This window comes from Lycium barbarum, chromosome 8 (assembly GCF_019175385.1).
Source record: "Lycium barbarum isolate Lr01 chromosome 8, ASM1917538v2, whole genome shotgun sequence".
NCBI classification, from domain to species: Eukaryota; Viridiplantae; Streptophyta; class Magnoliopsida; order Solanales; family Solanaceae; genus Lycium; species Lycium barbarum.
The window spans coordinates 117757621-117783023 of NC_083344.1; the positions used below are offsets into that span (position 1 = coordinate 117757621).

Consider the following 25403-nt stretch of genomic DNA (forward strand, 5'->3'; position numbering starts at 1 on the left):
GGCCGAAAACGAAGGAAGCGATCCACGAGGACCACCAAACCCCGTTGATCCTAACCCCGTTAATTCGAGGGAGGGCCTCAACCGTCAAAACATCGTGGACCAGGAGAATGCCACCTTACCGGCCACTGATCCTCTAAATACCCACAATTATGTTACTTTGTCCCGGGCACAGGACCGGAAAGAACCGGGTACACCTAATGACAATATTGACTTACGTTTAATCTTTGAAATGTTGCAGGAACAGAGAGCAGCGATTGCCGAGCAAGGGATCGCAATTGCCCAGTTGCAAACCCGAGGGGATACAACGACCCCGGAGAAGACGAGCGGTGTTGCTGAACCCAGAAGGGACGAGGCACGCGTTATCGAGAGCAATGGATCTGGAGCTGGCTCCTCCACCGAGGTTCTAAAAATGCTCGAAACTTTGGCAAAGCGGGTAGACTCGACCGAAAAGAGGGCCGAAACATATAACTCTCGGGTGGATCAAATACCGGGGGCTCTGCCTTTACTGAAGGGGCCGGATTCGAAAAGGTACATCCAAAGGCCTTTTTCTCCGAGTGCAGCCCCGAAATTAATCCCGAAGAGGTTTAAAATGCCAGATATCTAGAAATATGATGGCACGACGGACCCACACGAACACGTGACCTCATACACATGCGCCATAAAAGGCAATGATATGGAGGAGGACGAAATTGAATCGGTGTTGCTGAAAACATTCGGGGAAACTTTGTCAAAAGGATCATTGACATGGTACGACAATCTACCCGAACATTCGATCACCTCTTTCGAAATGCTAGCCGATGCCTTCATCAAAGTTCACGCCGGTGCCAAAAGGTGCAGGCCCGTAAGGCTGATATTTTCCGTATAACCCAAAGAGACCACGAGTTACTGCGTGAATTCGTCAACCGATTCCAAAGGGAACGGATGGAACTCCCCTCGGTTCCAGAAGAATGGGCTGCACAAGCTTTCACAAAGGGGCTCAATGTTCAGAGTTCAACAGCTTCGTTCAAATTAAAGGAAAGCCTGCTGGAGTACGAGGCTGTGACATGGGCTGATGTCCATAACCAATACGAGTCGAAGATTCGGGTGAAGGATGATCAATTCGAGCTTCCCTCGGGGCCAATAAATGTGAATAAAAGTTTGAGAGACCAAGGAAGGGTTACGAAGCGAAGGCCGAATTGTCGAGGGAAAAGTATCGGCCATACTCCTATTCGGAGAAGCAAAGCTTTAGGTCGGAGAAATCAAGGGTGAGCCCAAGCCGCTTCTCCAGTCGGGGTAGTAAACGGGTCGAGCGCCCATCGAACAGCCGGGGTCTCTCATTCAGGAGCGATGCCGGAAGCTCTGCCGGCAACAAGGACTTACCAAAGATATCGGAGTACAACTTCAACGTCAGTACCTCGGGACTCATTTCGGCCATTGGTCGTGTCCCGGATGTAAGATGCCTCTAAGGTCGGAGCCATGCCAACGAGACTCGATCATGGTGTGTGAATACCATGGAACCCATGGTCACAGAACCGAGGATTGTCGCCAGCTGAGAGAGGAGGTAGCCCGGTTACTGAAGAATGGTTATCTTCGAAAGCTGCTGAGTGAACGAGCCAAAAGTCATTATAAGGAAAGGGAGCCACAACGAAGGGTCGAGCCAGTAGAACCCTAGCATACAATAAACATGATAGTTGGGGGCACCGATGCCCCTCGAGGGCCGGTGATAAAACGGGCCAAGGTCTCTATTGTTCGCGACAAGCGCAGCCGGGATTATTTATTCGAGGGTTCTATCTCTTTCTGCAATGAGGACGCGGAGGGCATCATTCAACCGCACAATGATGCATTGGTAATTTCTGTACTTATCTTTAAAACTAAGGTTAAACGTATTTTGATTGACCTAGGTAGCTCGGCCAATATCATCCGGTAGAGAGTGGTCGAACAGCTAGGGCTCCTCGATCAGATCGTACCGGTAGCCTGGGTACTCAGCGGGTTCAACATGGCGAGCGAAACCACAAAGGGGGAGATCTCATTGCTTGTAAACGTCGATGGCACTATCCAGCAAACGGTGTTCCATGTGATCGAAGGGGACATGAAGTATAACGTATTATTGGGCAAACCCTGGATGCATAGCATGAGGGTCGTGCCCTCAACACTACATCAGCTGCTGAAATTCCCCACCCCGGAAGGGATAAAAACCATCCGAGGTGAGCAACCCGCTGCAAGGGAGATGTTCGCAGTTGGGGAAGTAATACCCCGACCTAAAGATTCGGTTCAGAAGGAAAAAGATCTAACAGGAGGAGAGGACACCAAATAGCAATCAAAAGCACAGCCCGGTCGGATCCGGGGTATGTAGAGGATGATTTCGATGTACCCAGGTCATTCGTCGTACCGGATGACTAGGATGCAACCAAGTCGACCGTAGAGGAGCTGGAGCAGATCATCTTGTTTCGAGTACCTACCAGACAGGAAAGGTATACCTGGGCACGGGGCTAACCCCGGTGGCTCAGGAACAAGTTAATTGAATTTTTCGAGCTAACGCAGATTGTTTCGCATGGTCCCATATAGATATAACACGTATATCACCAGAAGTGGAAACTCACAAGCTTAGCTTGGACGGGAAGTTTCCCCCGGTAAAGCAGAAGAGAAGGCCCATGGCGGAAGCAATGCACACCTTCGTAAAAGACGAGGTAACAAAGCTTTTAAAAATAGGTTTTATCTGGAAGGTAAAGTACCCGGACTGGCTAGCTAACGTGGTAGTGGTGCCCAAGAAAGGTAATAAATTCCGAATGTGTGTGGAATATAAGGATTTAAACAAGGCATGCCCGAAGGATTCATTTCCATTACCTCACATCGATAGAATGATCGATGCGACGGCCGGGCATGAGATGTTAAGTTTTCTCGATGCTTACTCCGAGTATAACTAAATTCGGATACACCCGGAGGATCAAGAGAAAACGTACTTCATTACCCGGTATTTGACTTACTGTTATAATGTAATGCCTTTTGGATTAAAAAATGTCGGTGCAACTTATCAACGCCTAGTTAATGAGATGTTCGAAGAACAAATTGGGAAAACAATAGATGTTTATATTGACGACTTGGTAGTCAAGTCCCTGGAAACAGAGGACCATTTAAAACATTTGCAGGAAACCTTCGACGTGCTCCGCAAGTATAACATGAAGCTCAACCCGGAAAAATGTGCCTTCAGGGCAAGGTCCGGCAGATTTTTGGGTTTCATGGTGTCAAACCGAGGGATTGAAATCAACCCGGACAAGATCAAGGCCATTGAGGTTATCGAGGTGGTGAATAACGTCAAAGGAGTACAGAGGCTCACCGGAAGGATAGTGGCGTTGAGTTACTTCATATCGAGGTCCTCGGACAAGAGTCATCATTTCTTCTCCTTACTAAGGAAGAAGACTGACTTCGCTTGGACACCGGAGTGCCAAAGAGCTTTACAAGAATTGAAGAGATACTTATCTAGCCCCCCGCTGCTGCACACACCGAAGGCGGATGAGCCATTTTTTCTCTACCTTGCTGTGTTCGAGGTAGCGGTAAGTGGCGTTTTGGTTTGAGAAGAATCAGGTACACAATTCCCTATCTATTACGTGAGTAGAACTTTGGGGGATGTGGAGACCCGTTATCCCCACTTGGAAAAATTGGCATTGGCATTGGTAAGCGCTTCTAGAAAGATCAATGCCCTACTTTCAATGCCATCCGATATGTGTAGTAACTACTTACCCCCTAAAACAATCATACATAAACCGGAATTATCAGGTAGACTAACTAAATGGGCTGTAGAAATTAGCGGGTATGATATCGAGTACAAACCTCGAATGGCCATTAAGTCCCAGATCTTGGCAGACTTCACCCCGGCTATGGTCCCCGAGGTCGAGAAAGAACTTCTGCTGACCTCGGGGAAAGCCTCAGGGTATTTGGTCGCTACATACGGACGGGGCCTCAAACCTCAAAGGTTCCGGGCTAGGAATCATCCTTAGAACCCCGACAGGGGATGCCGTTCGACAGTCTATTAGAACTGCTAAATTGACTAACAATGAAGCCGAGTATGAGGCTGTGATTGCAGGTTTGGAATTGGCCCGAAGTATGCGGGCCGAAATAATCGAGGAAAAGTGTGATTCGCTTATGGTCGTAAACCAGGTGAACGGCGTCTTCGAGGTCAAGGACGAATGGATGCAGAGGTATCTTAAAAAAATCCAACTGATACAACATCGATTTAAAGAATGGACCATACAACACATACCAAGGGAGGAGAACAGCGAAGCCGATGCATTAGCAAATTTGGGATCCTCGGTCGAAGGGGAGGAAATCAACCCCGGGAACACGGTGCACTTGTTAAACACGGCGATAGAAAACGGACACGCCGAAATAAACACAATGGGTTTAACTTGGGATTGGCGCAACAAGTGCGTCGACTACTTGCGTGATGGGAAGCTCCCGAATGACCCAAAAGAATCACAGTCATTAAGGACCAAAGCTGCGCGTTTTTGCTTAGTAGACGATCAATTGTATCGACGGTCTTTCTTCGGACCCCTGGCCAAATGTTTGGGTCCCAGAGAGACGGAGTATGTGATGAGATAGGTGCACGAAGGAACCTGCGACAATCACTCTGGTGCCGATGCTTTGGTCCGAAAGATTATCAAGGCCGGTTATTATTGGAACCGGATGGAGAAAGACTCAAAGAATATTGTCCGTAAATGCGACGGGTGTCAGAGACATGCTCCGATGATTCATTGGCCCGGGGAGTTGTTGCATTCGGTGGTGTAACCCTGGCCTTTCATGAAGTGGGGAATGGGACATCGTCGGTCCATTACCATGGGCACCAGGTAAAGCCCGTTTTAATTTGTTTATGACTGATTATTTCTCCAAATGGGTTGAAGCGCAGACCTTTGAAAAATTTAGAGAAAAAGAAGTCATTGACTTCATATGGGATCACATCATCTGTCGTTTCGGCATCTCCGCTGAGATACTTGTGATAACGGGCCCCAGTTCATGGGTGGCAAAGTCAACAAATTCCTCGAAGGGTTGAAAATCAAAAAAATTGTATCAACTCCGTATCACCCTTGTGCGAACGGATAGGCGGAATCCACGAACAAGACAATAATCCAAAATCTGAGGAAAAGACTTGAAACATCAAAGCATCATTGGAGAGAAATATTACCGGAGGTGTTATGGGCTTACAGAACCACATCGAAATCAAGCACGGGGGAAACTCCTTTCTCATTGGTCTACGGGGCTGAAGCCCTTATTCCCGTGGAAGTTGGTGAACCGACCCTCCGATTCCGATATACGACCGAGGAGTCAAACGAGGAGGCCATGGTCGTAAGACTCGACCTCACGGACGAACTCCATGAAAACGCGTCAGTCCGTATTGCAGCCCAGAAACAGAGGGTGGAAAGGTGCTACAATCGGAGAGCCAATTTTCGTCATTTCCAAGTTGGAGACTTGGTGCTCCGAAAAGTTACCTTGAACACCAAGAATCCCAACGAAGGAAAACTGGGTCCGAACTGGGAAGGACCTTACAAGATAACCGAGGTAACGGGTAAAAGATCGTACCAGCTGGAGACCATGGACGAGCAACGGTTGCGCAATAATTGGAACGTGGCTCATCTGAAAAGATACTACTGCTGAGGTATGAACTCCCCATGTTTTTCTGTTTTGACCCTTTCTTTTTGCAGGAAACCGGGTATCGGGCAAAGAAAAGAACCTAATTCTGAAAACACGTGTTGCACTCTTTTCCTTAGTGCGGTTTTGTCCCAAATGGGTTTGCCGACAAGGTTTTTAATGAGGTAACAAGTACAACGTGTTACTTGACAAAGATAAAAGACAAACGTCCGGATTCTCGGGGTCACACCTAATGAATGGGGACTTAATAGCACTCACCCGATCTTGCGGCTCGGCTAAGAGCTAGGGGACTATCACACCCATTCCGGAGTTTTCCCTGGTTAGCCGAAGCCGGAGGCTGCCCTCAACAAGCAAAATCAGACCAAAAATGTTAGGTCCCGATATAAGGACCAAACGATCCAAATGAATCGTGTCCACGCAATATTTGCTACGGCAAAACAAAGAATCGGACCTTCTGCTTTAGGTTCCGATGCAAGGACCAAACGATCAGAATGAATCGTGTCCATTTAGTACTTGCTACGACAAAGGCAGGAGGAAAAAGTTCGTTCTCATGTATATAAACACTTGCAATGTAAAAATTATCGAAAGTTTGGATAATATTCTCGAAATGTCTTTCTGGTAAAACACCTTACCCCGAGGATTACTGCCGTATTTCGGCACTACTTCATTCGTATATACCCGATACCGGGCGCTACGGTCGAAATTCGGCAAAGGCAACAAGGTCATAGTGAATCGAACCAAAATTGGTAACCCCACAGACGGGGACTTCTACATCAAAATTCAGCTAAGGCTGAGATTTAGATGTCCGAAAAATACCGACCCTAAAAGGTAAAAATCGCTGAAAAATTCCGGCCCTAAAAATGCCCGTTGTGATTCGGAGACGTCCTTATTCACAAAGCATAAGATAAGTACCACGGGCAAAAACTCAATAAAATTCTCGGACAAAATGTACCGAATGAGGCAAAATGCCGATATATAGACACAGGTAGAAATAATGACTCCTTAAAAACGAAACCGACAATTCGGGCGGAAACCATAACAAAACATTCAAGCAAAGTGAAGAGTCAAGGAAAATACATGTTCCATTTATAACGAAGGATTTTTACATTGAAAACTCCTACAAAGGCAAAAAATAACAAAAGGCTAAGTACAGGCCCTAATCTATCCGGAATGGCTGGAGCCGGAGTGCTCGGACATTGTCCGCTCGGAGTCATCAGAGTCGGTCCCGAGGGCACCCTTTGCCTCTTCCTCGATTCTTTTAGCCTCGAGAATAAGGGCCGGCAGATCCGTAAAACCATGCTCGGCTTGTTCAAGGGTGATCCTCCGAGATTTCCATTTTTCGTATTCAGCGGAAATGGTAGCATTAGCCTCGGCGGCCTCGACGCTCTTCAAAGAATCATCCAAATCAGCCTCGGCCTGGGCTAACTTCGCCGCTAGAGCATCCCGAGCCTCTCCAAGAACATTCTACATTTGGATGGCCGGATTGAAGCTCGGCCTGGAGAGTGTTATTTGCATCGGCCGTCTCCTTAAGCTCGTTTTTCAGATCATCACACATCTGGGCACTCCTCTCCGCCTTCTCCTCGAACACCCTCGCACGCTCTTGATATCGGGCACTCTCAGATTCGAGCAGCCGATTCCTCTCGGCCAAGCTCGCAGCATCCGACTTCACCAAATCCAGCTCCCTCCGGAGTTGGGAGAAGGTAGTTTCGAGCTCACCAAACCTCGAGGAAATTTGAGCGTTGTCTCGGCTAAGGCCGATCTTGTAAGCTTTGAGACTCCGATTGTATTCGGCCATCGCGGCCAGCTCACTCTTTAACTGATGGTTTTCGGCCTTCGCTGCTTCAAGCTTGGGTCAGAGATTGGAAAGAGCGACTGCTCAGTTCAACTCCTCCTCCTTCTCTAGAAGAAGTTGCAGATATTTCTCCGCTTCCCGTCCCTGGGCATCCAGTTGGCCCTTAAGATCGTCCATCTCTTGCTGGGCACGGATGAAGGCTTCGTTGACGAGCACCACTCTGCAAGTAAATCAAGTTAAAAACTTGAACAAAACGATGCTAAAATTCTCGGTAAAGTTATGCAAGGACGGCTAAAAATGTTACCCGGTTGCCCGCATGCATACCCTCGTTAATGAGACACTGCCAAGAGACCCCGGTCATCTTCCGCTTGTCCGAATCCGAGACAAGAGGCCTCAGATAGCTCGCCACACCCACCGGGCGAGAAAGAAAGCTGCAGTCCTCAGAGACAGTGACCATAACCGATTTTGTTCTCCTCGGAAAGATACGCACCAAGTTGTTCCTGGCCCCAGATTCGGAGGTCCGGCTGGCCGACGTCGTGGCCCGAGTGATCGGGAGATGCCCGAATCCTGCAGCTTCGCCGGTAGCGGGAGGGGTGCCCGAGAACATATCCTCAAATTCGTAAGGCCTCGGAGCCGGGGTTGAAGAACTTGGATCAAACTCAGCAGCTTCAACAATGAAAGGGGGCTCCGTAGTTGCAGCGGTCTCATAATCGGGCAAGTGGGCCAATGACCGGTGGAGTTTCGCTCTCGGGGGCCGGCTCTGTTCTTTGAGCAGCTTCGGCAACAGCTGCCCCCCAGATCTACTTGCCCGTTGCAGGGGGGTCTCTTCGGAGGAAGCCTCACCTGAAATGTCGACGAAATCAATCGACCTTAGAGGAGTCGGGTGAAGAACTTCTTCCGCACCTGTGGGAAGACTAAAGGCCTTATCTTTTTCCTCCTTTTGTTGGCTTTTCCCTTATTTTTTCTCATTTATCTGCTATGTAAGATAAAATAAAAAACACTCATTTAACTCCCTTAATTATGTTAGACAGCACCGTTTCACAATTCTCACAAAATCAACCGTTTCAGCTAAGGCTTAATTGAAATGAAATTTCTGGTGGAATTTGAGTACAAAAGCAGTGGAATATGGGGGGACTAAAAAACTACTGCTCTCTAATTAAACGGAGTAATTAATGCATATAAATGTGTATGCTTCTCCATCTTCCCCTCCAATAAATTATGCAGTATTAACACAAATGTTATATTTGAAATGTTTAGCTAATGGAGGTTACGTTCAGTTTTTTCAGAGCAGGATATTTTGGCCCTGTGGTTGCTTAGTTGTCTTTGGAGCATTTGTTTTGGCATGGCAAGGTTTCTTGCTTAGATTTTGCAGCTATACATGCATAGACGTAGTACCTTATTTTCATATGTATTTACATGTCTTATTTCCAAATGATATACTTTATTTTTCATATACTGTTTTGAATTTGTTATCTTAATTCAAGTTAGTCTTTTTTCAAGAAAATTCAAGAACGCCATGTGGAATTACAACTGAAAGAATTAAAGAGTAACAACTATAAAGCAGTCAAATTTAGTAGAAGCTTTATCGGGAGGATTACTGAATTTCTAAGGTTGAAACATACAAACGTTCACTTAAGGTGGCAAAGGAAGTTGGCATCATAAGATGGCAAAAGAAGAAGCTGAAGCTTGAAGAGATGTCCTGCGTTCTTTGTAAAATGAGGTCTGCTATATAGTGAAAAGCAATGCATATTAATTAAACCTCTTCATGAATTTTCAGGTCCAATATTGCAATTTGATTTTGTCAGCGACTTAGTTCAGTTTTTTTAATTTTTTGTTTTTTTGTACCAGATTATATCTTTATGGTAACTTTTGATTTTTGGAATGAGAATGGTTAAAATGTCTTCTATTTAGAACAAATGTAGTTGATTGGTAGATATTTCAGAATCCATTCATGTGCTCTTTGGTCAAAATAAGATATAAGTAATGCTTAATTTTACTTTTGGATAGTTTCTGAAAATTTAAGTTTTGCAGAGACTACCTATGGGTTGGAATAGCAAACTTGTATCAATGTGTGTTTTGATTTTGAGTGATAATTTAAAAGATACTTTTAGTTTTTTCAAAAATCAAACTAGTTATTTATTAATATTTGAGTATGTAAAAAAAGTTACTTAAATTTAACCAAGTTTTTTTGATGACCGCATGAAGCGCGGCTCCTTTTTATAAAAAAAAAAATATATATGTAATGTTAAAAAAGCTTAAAAAATCTCTTTTAATTCTCTTAATTATATTGAATGTGCTATGCTTTAATTATCTTAATTGTGCTGAAATTCGAATCGCGCGTTTTTTGAATCGTTTCCATTTCAAAAATTGGTCATTTTAATTCCACCTTTTCGGCATATATATTTTTGTATTTTTTCTATAAATAAGACATACATTAGCTATTTTTACATCGTAGATGAGAGCTATTTTCATATAGAGTAGAATCATGAAGATATATTAATTAGTAAAGATTATTTTTTCTTATAGAAATTAATAACTATTTAGCAGTATTTTGATTTTCGTCTCTAACTGCGCGAAGCGCGGATAATTCCACTAGTTTAGGCTCATCCTACGCCTTGTGTCACATGACTTATTGGAACTCTTATCACATTCATTTAAGTGAAGTCATGCATGTTGGGCTTTTCATCATTATTTATGTGATGAAATGATAATTTTAGTTCTTTAAAAGCAGCGGCGAATCTATGTATAAAAAATGGGTCGCGTCAATAATTACTCGACTAAACTCGGTATATTATGTATATAATCCTTAAAATATATCTAATATTAATTGAACGAACACATGATCAAACTAGACTGAGTGGAGCACTGATTAAGTGTTGGGTTTAATCCCTTACGGTTGTGGAATCAAACCCTACTAAAAACATTTTTGCATTTAAAAAAAAAATACTAAGCAGCTTTTAACGTTTTGCTCATCAACTTGATGTCCGACGCTAATTTTTAAAATTTTGTGTGCGTTCAGTCAAATATCTTCATGTCAAGTGGAGGATGATGGGAAAAGAAAATTTAAGAGGAAAAAGCAAAAGCGATACCAGCCGGCAGAATAGCTAAGAGGGGACGTGGCGAATTTGGATGTTTTCGTTGAAAATGAGTGTGCAATTTATAGCAGGTGTCTCTGTGGAAGGCTCCTTCATGGTTAGAGTCCTTCCACGTACGCAATGGCTGAGCCACCTTACGCTAAGGGGTGTCAATTGACACCTTCTTAGCCGGAAAAAATGACATTATTTAACTAGGTCAAACACTGACATTATTTTATATGTTGACTCTATTTATTTTCTACCAGAGTCTATTTCTTTATGTTTTGACATCTTTTTGTAAAATTTCGGACTCAACCACGCACTTACGTCAGAGGATTTCAAAAGTCGTCTGCTAGAATGCAATCATGTATTATATATAGAGAGATTGATAAGGTAGTAAACTAACATCAAATTTGTGGAAAGAGCATTATACTAGTTTTATTTGATATATAGTTGTCTAATTCGTCACGTGCTTTGCTTAAACTAGGTCATTGCCAGAATTTAATATTTGTGTGACCCATTATTATGTACACCGTTGGGAGTGAGGAAGGGTGCATGGATTGAAGAACAGCAGACCACGTGAGGAACTACTGCAACACTCACTTTCAAAAGAAGTTAAATACTATTGCTCCTCTTCCTCATCAAAAGATTAACAATAAATGCAGAGTCATTACTAAAAATGAAATAATAAGACCTCAACCTCGGAACTTACTCAAGCACTAAGAAGAATGTTTCTTATTGGTGCACCAACAAAAGCATCACAAACACAGTAGACAAAGATGAACACAACAAAGATTTAAGGACTATTACTAGTGATCAGAAGCAAACTAGCTACAAAAGCATCGACCGATAGACAACGGAGTTCAATGGTAGGCGAGTTTATTGGAAAATTGCAGTGAAATTGAGGAAGCAGTTATAGCTGATGATAAAACACCAACAATATTGTTGCACGAGAAAAATCACCACCATGAAATGGTGGAGCCAACTGCATGCTAAAAGGACAAAGTGATGGATGGGATGACTTTTCTGTTGATATTGACATATTGGGATCCACTTAATTAAAGAGATGATATGCCATTATTGTAAACTTGTAATGGGGATACATTCGCCGTTTATACTTTGTATCCCTACTACAGGTTGTTAGGAAAGTAATTTCGAATACTATAATTACTAAGTGCGCATGCACCCTGATATTATTCATGTGATTTTTAGGTTATCTATGTGATTAGGTGCATCGTCTTGATCTTATCTAATAGGCTGAATACATACACAGCCCCTTAAACTTGTCCAGTGGCGGAGCCAGGAATTTGGGGAAGGATGTGCAAATTTTGTTCTCACTTGTGCTAAGGGTGTGCAAAATTAAATATATACTCATAATCGCTGACATTTTACCTATGTACACCGCATAATTTTCCGACAAAGGGTGTGCACCTGACCACCCTTCACCTAAGGTGGCTCCGCCCATGAACTTGTCCCAATTGTTGCACCAGAAGTTTATTAAAATAAATAGCACTTGTCATGGTAAACTTGAAGTTTACGGGTACAGATAATTTTATCAGTTAACAAGACAATTTTGATCGTCCTGATTTAAATCTGACATGCTAATTGAGTATTAAACATATTGAAGAACTAGAAGATTCTTTAAGAACTTTTTTGTGTTGCTTGTTCTCATGATAAGTTGATCAGGGGGAGTTAAATACGCATTGTAATCTTTTCTCCTTAACCAAGGTTTTGTCCCATTTAGGTTTTCTTGGTAAGGTTTTTAATGAGGCAGCTCTCAAAGCATATTATTAGATATATGTAATCTTTTTCCTTTATTTAGGACTTTTTCCCACATGTTTATTTTTCCTAAATAAGGTTTTAATGAGGCACATAATTTAATTAGTGGACATCCAAGGGGGAGTATTGTAAAGTGGATGCCCATCACATGAACTTGGGCACCAAGGTGTCACGACCCATTTTAGCCTAGGTCATGTGGGCACCTACCATTCCCACCTCGGTAGTCGAACCGTTAACTCAACGTTCACAATCAATAAATATAATAAAATAGCGGAAGAAGTAAATGGCGTAAGTCTCACAATGTAATATAATATAGATAAATGCGAAAATAAATGAATCCACCCAGTATCTGGTCTGGTCATACAAGAGCATCTAAATACGAATGACTCTGGTCTGAATAATAATATATAAAATGTCTCAAATCATGTCTTGAAGGAAAAGTAAGACATAAACACTAGAAGAGTCTTCCAGGTCAACGGACGCTATGCTCGCCCTGAAAACTCAAGTAGAAGCTGAGGAGTCGATCAGCCACGAGTCCGAGAAGTAGATCTAGCCTGAAACTCTGCATTCATAAAAGAATGCAGCATGTGCAGACCAGTACAAACAACAGTACTAGCAAGCATCATAGGCTGACTAAGCATAGTTAACACAATTCAGAAAATAACGCAGATAAACAAGTAAACCAATCACGCATGGAACAATATAATCGTAACCGAGTATCCATCAACACCTATGTAAGTAATTAACCCCAATATAATAAGTCTGAGTATATCTAATCCTGGAACACTCAACACAATAGAATCAACAACACAATCTATTACAATACAATCATCACGACATCTCACTCAAGTCATAATGCAGTGCAATGCAATAATAGTATGAATGTGATGCCATGCCATGCTATACAAATGAGATATACGCATGTAATCCGGATGGAAATATCGACGCTTCAGCAGCACAACCTAGTGTGACTCGCGAAGTCTGAGTGCCATTTATCCCGGATCTTTACCAAACAGACAGACGGGATCCTGGCTAATTGCTCACAGGGGGAGTCTCACCGGCACCACTCTGGGGGACCCGCGGTGCCCATGCATTATAATCGAATCCGGGATAACATCGGAATCGGCCATGCACAACGATGCCCGAATATAACCATCAGACATCGACCTCCTCACAATCACTTAAAAGAGTTGTCAAATAGTAGTTTCATAAATCAACGATTCCGGAATTAAACCTCGGACATCGGCCTCCTCACAATCACTCAAGTAAAAGAGTTTATCAAGTATCATTTCCATATAAACAACGATTCCGGAATGGATCTTCGAACATCGGCCTTTTTCACAATCACTCAAGTAAAAGAGTTTATGAACTATCAGTTTTGCTCAATCAACTGTATCGGATCATCACAGGATATCAGCCATGCATGATAATATGAGAGGATGCGTGCAATGCATATGTCAATTATTAACAAGTAAGCTCAATATCACAAGTACCTCAACGGGGTACGCTAACAATATATCAATAACTCAAGTACCAACAGTGGGTATGCCAATATATATCAATAACTCAAGTACCAACAGTGCGTACACCAATAATGTATCATAGTACAAATGCCAACAACGGGTATGCCAATCCTATCCCAAATCAGGACAACAAGCGACATTCGCTATGTACCAACTACACATGGCATCAAGCCAACACAATTAAACAATTGAACACATATAACGGGGTGGCTAGTCCCAACACACATCAGGGCCCAACCTAAGGCAATATCCATCCCAACTTCACACCCGAAGGTTCACATGCTGTCTCCGACATCATAATATAAATATGTGAATCACTATACTAAGTCTCACCAAAGGTAAACCATAACCTATCTGGACTGTCGAACTGCAACACCAACAAGTCACTCTATCGCCTTGCCCTTTCTCTGAAGCTCAGAACCAAACTAGGCTAAGAACAATCGAATTCTAAATTAGAAATCATGAATAATGATGCTAATATTGTTATGATATCAATTACGTCCATTTTAACCCTAGAAATTAGGGAAACGACCCACAAGGGCGAAATGGGATTTCCATAGATAAAATAGCAAATTGAAACCTAGGTAATCACAACCCGATCATTAATTGTTGATTTAGCTCAAGAATTATCCCCTAATCTGATTTTTAGTAAAAACCCCCAAATTGGGTATGAACCCTAATTCTCCAAATCCGAAATTCAACCTTAAAAGTAAAAGATATATGATTACTGATGAGCCGCGGAATTACGGCACATTCGATGCTTGTTCCTTAAGCTTTTGTGGCTCTTCAGGCATTCTTGGTTTTACTTTTAGCATGTTTTTGTCACTTTGTAGGGAAAAATATTGGGAAAGCAGAACGGAACAAAATGAGGCAAAACAGGACAAGGGCATACTGCATAACATGCGAACCGTATGTCATGCCTACGGTTCCATAATTACACCGCAAGGTGTGACAGGCCACTGAAGAAGAGAGATGAAAGGTTGCGCAATCTGCGAGGCCCACTTGCAACTCGCATGTTCAACTTGCGGAACAACAATGATCACGCAAACTATGCCAGAAATCTGAGAAGCCTGAAAGGAAGAGCACAATGTGCGGCTGCTGAGCACGATTTGCGTCTCGCATGTTTGTCTTGCGACACACTATGCGAGACGCATGTTGCATCTGCAGGGTTATTTTTGTCTAACTTTGTGCACATTTTTGGGAGATATAAATACCCACCTAGGGTTCTGAAAGAGACATTCACTACACTTATCATTGTCTTTTTGTGGAGGAAACATTTATGATTGGTTGTTGAAGCTTTAAAGAAGAATCTTGCACTTTATTTTGTGGTTGTTCCCCAAAAAGCTTTGTAAGCATTATGGCTACATTATTTATCTTTGTTTCTTACTTAATGCAAATGTCTAGCTAATCCCAGTAGCTAAGGTTGTGGGACAAAATGTGTTAGTTATGTGATTGGGTTTCATATTCACACCTCATTTATATGTTAATGATGCATTATATCTACTCTTCGTTCCTTAACATCTCTTGATGGTTGCAAACATCATTTGTGCCTAATTACTTTCCATTGGAGCTGCAACCTTAGTCCCTCTCTCTAATAGTTTACATCTCACAACAACACCATTTAATTGTTAGTAACCAAACATCAAATCCAATATTATTATATCCCCCTCGCCCTTGAAATTTAGACTAACAATCGAGCGGTACACTTGATAAGTATATTTCTTCACTGTATTCTCTGTGGGATTCGACCCCAACCTCGTTGGGTTCTATATTTGACAACGACCGTTTACTCCTACATTTTTAAGGTGTAATTTAGGCGTATCAATTACTAAGCTTAGATTCATCACATTCTAACATTAACATCATCAATTTATCAAGTATACTCTTAGAGAAAAATCTCACAAAACCCTCCTTCAAATTCCAATTCCAAGGGATTGAAAAGGGAAGGGGAAAGTCTAAGATGATTGTGATTAAAGAGAAGTAAAGGATTAGACAAGGTTTTACCTCCGAGATTTCCTTTAATTTGTCTCCAAGAACAGCCTTCCCAAGCCCCAATAGCGAGATATGAAATAATGAAGGTCTAAGAGTCATTTAAGACTCATTAAATGCACAGTCACTGCCCGTCACTGCCGTAGCGGTAACTGGACCGCCCTAGCGGCCACCTGACTACTTCAGCGATCAAGCCAAAATAGCTGGGACCACTTTAACGACAAGGCTACCGCCCCAGCGGTGCTGGTGCTGCCAAAGTGGGCACTAGACACCAGAACCTTAGCCCAATATTTTTTTTCGATCCGATTTTTTGACTAACTCCCGAGGCCATCTGCTCACATACAAGATACCTAGACCCACATAAAAACGCGTACGAACGCGCTTGTGGCCTCGGAATTCCCAACAGAGGTCTCGTTGACCGAGCCAACTACCGATGCCTTAATTCCCATTTCCCATCCAATGTCTCGAAATGTATCCCGAATGCATTGGGAACCGAATCAAACGTACACACAAGTTCTAAACGACTATCCGGTCCTCTCGGAATTGACGAAATTCCAAAAAAGATTCGTTTGCCCAAAAGTCAATTTCGGGTCAACCGCTTTCACTTTTAAGCCTATATTTTCACCAAAGTTACCCAAATCCAGTCTAGACACCTCGGGAAGCGTGTCAGCAGTCCCCTCGGGTCAAAAGGGAGCTAATAAATGATCGGGAGCGAGCGAAAGTGTCAAAAGAACTATAACGACCAAACGGGTCGTTACACAAGGATAGTTGCCCACCAAGTATGTGTGGTCATCAAGTTGTTTCCTTATTTCCTCCTATAAATAGGAGTTTACTTGTAGAAATTATGGATACAATAAAAATATCTCTCTCTCCCCAACTTCTTTGGCTATATCTCTTGTATCGTGTACTTTTAATATTATTTCATCACAGATAGCTCTTTATGTGATGTATAATTATTTGATATTTCAAACTTATCAATTTTCTTTTCATTACCAGGCTTGAAAGAAAGATTTTTTATTATTAATATTTTTTATTTTAATTTCAAGGTTCCAGTGAAAATGCTTAATTCTCCTTGAGCGCATCATTTCTTCATTTCCTTTTGTAGTCTTAATAATCCAACAGATCAAATTGGTGATGAGAAGATTCTTTTCACTTGTTACTTTCGTCATTTTTTTCCAAAGATATTGGGAAAAGAAAAAATATCCTTTGTATTAGACGCGAGAAGAGTGAGAGTAACAAAGAATGATTAAACTCATTGTTGTTAGTCCAACATACTTTTCATTAGATTATTAAAAAGATAAGTACCAAATTCAAAAGATTGTACCTGACAAAATGAACAGATTTCGTTCGAGACCAACAAGAGTTGTAGTGGTGTTAATTAATATTTTATTCATGTTTAATGTAAGGGTTTTGATTCGAGTTCTGGATATGGAATTACACTTGTTAGAGAGTGCTAGCTTTATCCCCCAAATGTAAAACTTTCCGGCCGGTATGAATTCAGACCTTATATGAGCAAAGTCGGAACCTGTATTTTTAATTTATGAGTCCTGCATTACAATCCTGAATAGAGATCGATTAATTATACATATTAAATAAATTTTTAAATATAAATATAGAATTTGAATAAAAACTATTGAATTTTATCGAAATCATAATTTTAATGCTAGCTAGCTTTGCCAATAAATATAAGCACTAAACACCGGATTAAAAGAAAAGTTATTTTGTGTTCTCTTTTGGTGCTTTTGTGAATGTGATGTTACTATAATTTGTGGGGTTGACGAAATTGGAAACAATTTATAGAGCCATACCACTTGCTGTTGGTGAAGCTGTTGTCATCTAGTAGACGTGGTTTAAGTCAATTTAAAAGAGAAAAAAAAAAAAAACTTAAATTACTGATCGAATTGGCTAAAATTGCACATTACATCGTATCAAATCCGATGTACAACTACTTTCATCAGTTTTAATAAGTCTTATTTTATTTTACTTTTCGACTCACTCCATCTTTTTACTTATTTGTTACATCAAGGAATTGTTTGGTTCACATATATACTAGTTATACGAGAATTATAATACAAACTATTTGTGTGTGGATAAATAATGAAAGACTTCTTATGTAATGATTATTAATTAATGATGAGATTATTATATATGAATTAGTTACTTTAAATGGATATTTTTTAAAATAGTTTAAGTTTATCATTGCTAATGCTGATAATATGAATATTGAGTCTAACTTTTTGCTTTTAGTAAACTTTTTCTTGTTACCTGGGGTGTTATATATCATGATGAGATAGAAGATAATTGTCACGACGAGTACCCGGAGCTGACTACCGAGCACCACTCATACTACTAGTTATCATACTTATTCAGCATTTACCTATAGCTCCACACTTCTAGTCGTAAGGAAAACCATTTTCATTTGAAACATGCTTACCTTTATATACATAAGCCCTTCGGCTATCAAAATAATATATATACAATAAGGAAAACATGAGACCATATTACCCACACATACGTATCTACTAGCCTCTACTAGAGTACTAGACAAATGGACGGGACAGGACCCCGCCGTGCCCAAATATGTACACAAAATAATAAATCAGATAGCACCTCCAGAATAATGGAGTGCTCCTGTAAATCTGCTGATAGCTTCTATGGATCTGCACCGTCTCCCTGTTGGCATGAACACAGCGTCCAAAGAAAATGGACGTCAGTACGAACATTGTACTGAGTATGTAAGGCATCAACAATAACAATACATCAATGAAATAAGGAAGCATCAAATGAGGAGCAACCTGTAACTGACTATTAATTATGAAAGAAATAATGCATTCTGGCTTACTCCATAATCATCATCACATCATGTACGCATATATGTATAAGCTTCCCGACCATATAGGTACGGTGTGATAATCATTAGCCCGCGCCCAGGCCTCCCGCGTCCGGGGTACCATCTCATGCCGCCCACTAGTGGTGTCTGCCCAGGCCAACTAGACATCGTGTATACGCTGCTCGCTTTAGCTGTGCCTGCCCGGCCATATAGGCGCAGTGTGATATCATCATGTACATCTCATAGACTTATCATACTATTATCATAATGCATGCCTGGGAACTCAAACACAACTATACTTTATCGGGGTGACATAAAGTCGTGAACTCCCGATTCCGTTATGGAGCATTCATTAGCATTCTGCCTCACCTTGAAGGAAGTAGCATATAAGGTGAGTGTATACAATGAACAACATCAATGGATCGTAGTTAACATCATATTTGTGAACTCTAGAATCTTTGGACTTTAGCTGATCATCATTATATTCTTAATATCTCTTATTCTTAACTCATTCGGCTATTCATGAACATAGACTCTTAGTTTTCCGGAATGTAGGAAATTCATGGAGAAGGAGGGAAAATCATGTCATAAGATTCATGCCTTATAAGGAAAGGATTAGCCTTAGATACCTCTTTCATTTAAAAATTCTATCGCTTGATTGTTCTTCTTCAATGCTCACGTTTCTACCTTCTAGAGAGTTCATACTCATATTAGATAATCGATAACATAAGCGTGTTTGAACTAAAGCTAGAGAAAATTGAGCAACATCTCCTTTGTTTCTACTACTTTCTCTATATCATATATCAACTCCCAAACGTCAATATTAACATTCATAATATCATCATCAATAACTTATGTCAAATTCATCATTATCCGATCCCCACAATTTCCTCTCAAGGTCATCCATAATCATGATCATAATACAACATTACATTCATTCTCATCTAATGTTTCTATCATGCTCTTAACATCATTCATAACGTAATTACAATCACAACATATCAATATTCATGATTCACTCCAAACTACTACTCAAAAATGACACTATTTCCACATTCATGACCCATTTCCTATATCCTCCTACAACCCAAGTGTTTCAACTTTTCAACACCTTAGACAACATGAAAAGATCATAAAACTTACCTTAGATAGTATTGGAATAAGCCTTGAGTGGAAATATTTCTCTTGCACCAAAATCCTAGTTCACTTCCATTGAAATTCCTTGGCTTGGATTAACTTTAATGTGTTTCTTACACTTAATTTTGTTGGTTTGATGAAGTTGATCACTAATCTCTCTTGGGTTCTTGTGTATGAAGAGTGTGGAAGTTTCTAGAGAAGTCTTGGGTCGTGGAGAAGAAATGAGAATGAAATAAATGAACTTGGGGTGCTCTTTTTATAAAATAAAAATCTGTCCCGACATTATTTTACGGACACTTATACGGTCCGTACAAATTTATACGGTCCGTATAAGTGACCGTGAAATCATCCCCAGCAACAACTCATTCTGTGACCATTATACAGCACATCATACGGTCCGTATAAGTGACCGTATAATCCCATCAGTGAGGGACCTTCACTGTGACAATTCTGCGGACCATTATACTAATTGTATAATATTATACGGACCATATAATTGGTCGTATAATCTGTCTCTTCTCCGATTTTGTTCTCGTCACTTCGCTTGATCTCAAATACTTATGGAACCTTCTTGATACTTGTTTAACACCTCGTTAACCATCTAAGGGACATTATAACTCTTCTCTAAAATATCATTAAGCCATCATTAATTCGATACCTATAATGTCTGCGCGACACACAACATATACCTTGCTTTCCTTAACAACTTTCGTCTCCTACCTCAAATGTCTTTGAAATCTCATTTAGAATCATCAAATGTTATTTCTTGCTTATTAAAACATTGTATACATCGTGCCCTTTGTTAATCTATTTACTGTACGTTAACGAAAAATTTTCGGGGTGTAACATTCTTCCCCTCTTTTTGGAACATTCGTCCTCGAATGTTAAGCACTCGGGAATTCTACGAAAATTTCGCCAGAGTTTCCCCTATAATATGGCACTACCATCCTATCACAACAGCCCATAATAACATTGCCTCACAGGACCACAATACAATAGCAATATAAGTTGGCCACACGCGACCCATATGCATAAAAAGAAAACATACATACCTCATAATCTTGGTATTTCATCGAGGATCTCTTTTGGGGGCTGAAATAAGTGCGGGTATTTAGATTTCATACTCTCTTCTGCTTCTCAAGTCATTTCTTCTCGGTTGTTATTTCGCCATAAGACTTTAACTGGGGCCATTTCCTTATTCCGAAGTCTCCGTACTTGCGTGTCTAATATGGAAATTGGCACTTCTTCATAGACTAGCTTTTCTGTCACTTGGGCATCATCTATTGGAACAATCCTTGTAGGATCTCCAACACACTTGCGGAGCATTGAGACATGGAAAACTGGATGGACTGATTCAAGTTCTGGAGGCAAGTCCAATACATAAGCTACTTGACCCACCTTACGGATAATCTTATAGGGTCCAATATATCGAGGACTTAACTTTCCTTTCTTGCCAAATATCATCACACCTTTCATTGGTGACACCTTTAAGAATACCCAATCATTAACTTGAAATTCTAAGTCTCGCCGGCGATTGTCCACATAAGATTTTTGGCGACTTTGGGCTGTCAATAATCGATCTCGGATCACCTTGACTTTTTCTACTGCTTGTTGAATCAACTCAGGGCCTATTAGCTGTGCTTCTCCTATTTTAAACCATCTAATTAGGGATCTACACTTCCTTCCATATAAAGCTTCATACGGAGCCATTTGGATATTGGAATGGTAGTTATTGTTGTATGCAAACTCGATTAGGGGTAAGTGGTCATCCCAACCACCACCAAAATCTAGTACACATTCTCTTAGCATATCCTCCAAGGTCTGAATGGTACGTTCGGCTTGCCCATCAGTTTGCGGATGGAATGCCGTGCTGAGCTTTACTTGAGTGCCTAGACCTTCTTGGAAATACTTCCAGAACTTGGCTGTAAATTGCGCTACTCTATTTGTGATAATGGATATCGGGATACCATGGAGTCGCACAATCTCCTTGAGATACAACCTTGCATAATCTTCTGCTGAGTATGTGGTTCTGACTGGAAGAAAATGAGCTGCTTTCGTCAATCTATCCACAATCACCCATATAGAATCATACTTGCTTCGGGAATGAGGTAATCCTACAATAAAATCCATATTGATCACTTCCCATTTCCAAGTAGGGATTTCTATTGCCTGCAATAATCCTCCTGGCTTTTGATGTTCGATTTTCACTTGCAGGCAATTTGGACATTGAGCTACAAATTCTGCTATGTCTCTCTTCATGCCATCCCACCAATATATCAACTTGAGATCATGATACATTTTCATTGCACCTGGGTGAATAGAATACCGAGAATAGTGAGCTTCTTCTAGAATTCGGCGACGTAATTCTGCAACATTCGGAACACATAGCCTGCCTCGGTATCTAAGAATTCTATCCATAAAAGTTTCAAATGGGGACTTCTCTTTTTCATGAAACGTGTCTCTATAGTGGCTCAACTGAGGATCTTCATATTGACGTTATTTTACTTCCATATTCAGGGACGAAACTGTGGGATCATTAATACCAATCCCTGCACTACCTGAATCAATTAAACGTACTCCAAGATTAGCTAGTTGGTGGAGCTCATGAATTAATTCTTTCTTTTTCGGAGGAGCTTCACATAGGCTGCCCATCGATCGGTGGCTAAGCGCATCAGCTACTACATTTGCCTTTCCGGGGTGGTATAAAATACTCACATCATAATCTTTCAATAATTCTAACCACCGCCTCTGCCGCAGATTCAACTCCTTCTGTTTTAAAATATATTGAAGACTCTTGTGATCTGTATAGATATCAACATGCACACCATAAAAGTAATGTCTCCACATCTTTAATGCATGAATAACTGCAGCCAATTCAAGATCATGAGGTGGGTAGTTCTTTTCATGTTTCCGCAGCTGTCTCGAGGCATAAGCAATGACCTTACCGTGCTGCATTAACGCACATCCTAACCCAACACCGAAAGCATCACAATATACAACATAACTATCTGGCCCTTCTGGGAGTGTCAAGACTGGGGCAGAGGTTAATCTATCCTCCAGCTCTTGGAAGCTGCGTTCACAAGCATCATTTCACTGAAATTTAGCTGACTTTTGGGTTAGCTTCGTCAATGGGACTGAAATAGAGGAAAATCCTTCTACGAACCTTCTATAGTACCCTGCCAATCCCAGAAAACAACGGACTTCTGTAGGCATCGTAGGCCTTGGCCAAGTTTTCACAGCTTCAATTTTTTGAGTATCAACTCGAATGCCATCATCTGAAATAACATGACCCCGAAATGTCAATTCAGCCAAAACTCGCACTTTGAAAATTTTGTATACAATCTCGGGTTCGAAGAATTCCAAGAACAATACATAAATGATCTGCATGTTTTAATTCTGTGCGAGGGTATACCAGAATATCGTCAATGAATACTATTACGAATAAATCCAAGAGAGTCCCGAATACATTATTCATCAAATTCATGAACACTGCCGGAGCATTGGTTAACCCAAACTACAGCACCTGGAATTCATAATGAACATATCTCGTTCTGAAAGCTGTTTTGGGAATATCTTCTTCTCTAACTCTCACTTGATGATAACCCGACCTCAAGTCTATTTTGGAAAACCACTTGGCACCCTGTAGTTGATCAAATAAATCATCAATTCTTGGAAGAGGGTATTTGTTCTTTATCGTCACCTTATTCAACCGCCTATAATCAATGCACATTCGTAGGGAACCATCTTTCTTTCTCACGAATAAGACAGGTGCTCCCACGGTGATCAACTGAGTCTAATAAACCCTTTCTCAAGCAAATCTTTCAACTCTAACTTTAATTCTTTCAATTTTGCCAGAGCCATTCGGTAAGGAGGAATAGAAATAGGCTTGGTGTCCGGTAACACATCAATAACAAAATCAATCTCTCTTTCTGGGGGAAGGCATGGAAGTTCATCTCGAAATACATCCGTAAATTCATTCACTACCGGAACGGATTGGAGAGTTGGCTACTTTGCTTCGGTATCATGAACTCGGACTAGGCGATAAATATAGCCCTTAGCTATCATCTTTCTTGCCTTAAGGTAGGAAATAAACCTACCTCTTGGAGATGTTGTATTGCCCTTCCATTCAAACACGGGCACTCCCGGAAATTGAAATCGAACTACTTTCATTCGGCAGTCAACATTAGCATAACATGAGGCCAACCAATCCATACCCATAATCACATCAAAATCTAACATCTCCAGCTCAACTAAATCAACTTTAGTCTGGCGGTTTCATATCAAAATTACACAATTTTTGTACACTTGTCTAGCTATCACGGGATCACCAACCGGAGTAGATACCTCAAAAGGTTTAATTAGCTCAGGATTCACCCCAATACGACCAGCAACATACGAAGTAATATAAGATAGGGTTAAAACCCGGATCTATCAATGCATACACATCATGGGAAAATACAGATAATATACCAGTAACAACATCCGGGGAGGACTCAAGATCCTGTCGTCTAGCTAAAGCATACATACGGGGCTGAGTAGTACCTGAAATAGATGTTCCCCCTCTGCCTCTACCTCGACCTGCTGAAATCTGGGGAGTCTGCCCTACCGGGCCCACTGAAGAGGAACCAGTCGCTGATCCTGTGGGATGGACCCCACCTCTACCACTCATCGACGGGCAATCTCGCACATGTGCCCAATCTGGCCACAGGCATAGCAAGCATCTGAACCTTGGCGACACTGTTCGGAATGCAATCTACCGCATTGGCTGCATCGCGGTACTGGGGGTCTCCTCTAGCTATAGTCTCCCCCAAACTGAGAATCTGAGGCCCTCGAACTCTGACCCTGTCCTGAACGAAATGAGCAATCAAATATCCTACCTGCAAATCGTGAAGTTTCACTAGTCGCAGACTGGCCCGAATGTCTAGAATATACCTGCCTTGATCCCCCTCTATGATCACTACCTGCCCCCATAGATCTGGCCCTCTTACTTTACCCTCTATCAATATCACGATCACCCCTTTGCGGATGTTGTTGTCCTTCTAAATTCTAGGCATGGGCTTGAATGCAGAAAACCATCCCATCTTGCAACGAAGCCGTCAAGCAGTCCTTGAACAAATGTGGCCCTAAGCCACTCACAAATCGGTGCACTCTATCTCCCATATCGGCCACCATAGTCGGGGCATATCTAGCCAAAGAATTAAACTGAAGGCTATACTCCCGGGCACTCATATTTCCTTGTTTAAGATTTAAGAACCTATCCGCTCTAGCTCGGCGGACCTCGGGTGGCAAATAGTGGCAGATGAAGGCATCTACAAATTCTTGCCAAACGGGAGGAGGCGCATTCTCTTTTCTTGACGATAGCCAATTATTGTACCATAATACCTCCACATCTCGGAGTCTATAAGATGCCAACTCCACAGATTCAGTTTCGGAGGCATGAATAATCTTTAATGTTCTCAGCATTTCATCAATAAAACTTTGCGGGTCTTCATTCGGCTTTGACCCGAAAAAACTCCGGAGGATTCAAACTCAGAAATCACGGGCTCTGGTACTAGCTGCCCGATCACTTGGACCCGCATTCTGCCGTTGTGCCTGGGAAGTAACTAACTGCGTTAATAGATGAATAGCTTCGGTCACTTGTTGACCCGAAGCAGCCGGTG

At 41.4% G+C, this 25403-nt stretch overlaps 1 pseudogene; it reads left to right on the top strand.

Moving 5' to 3' along the window:
* Nucleotides 1-371: 371 nt before the first annotated feature.
* On the top strand, nt 372-20319 carry LOC132608203 (transcription factor MYB75-like; annotated as a pseudogene).
* The last annotated feature ends 5084 nt before the right edge of the window (nt 20320-25403 follow it).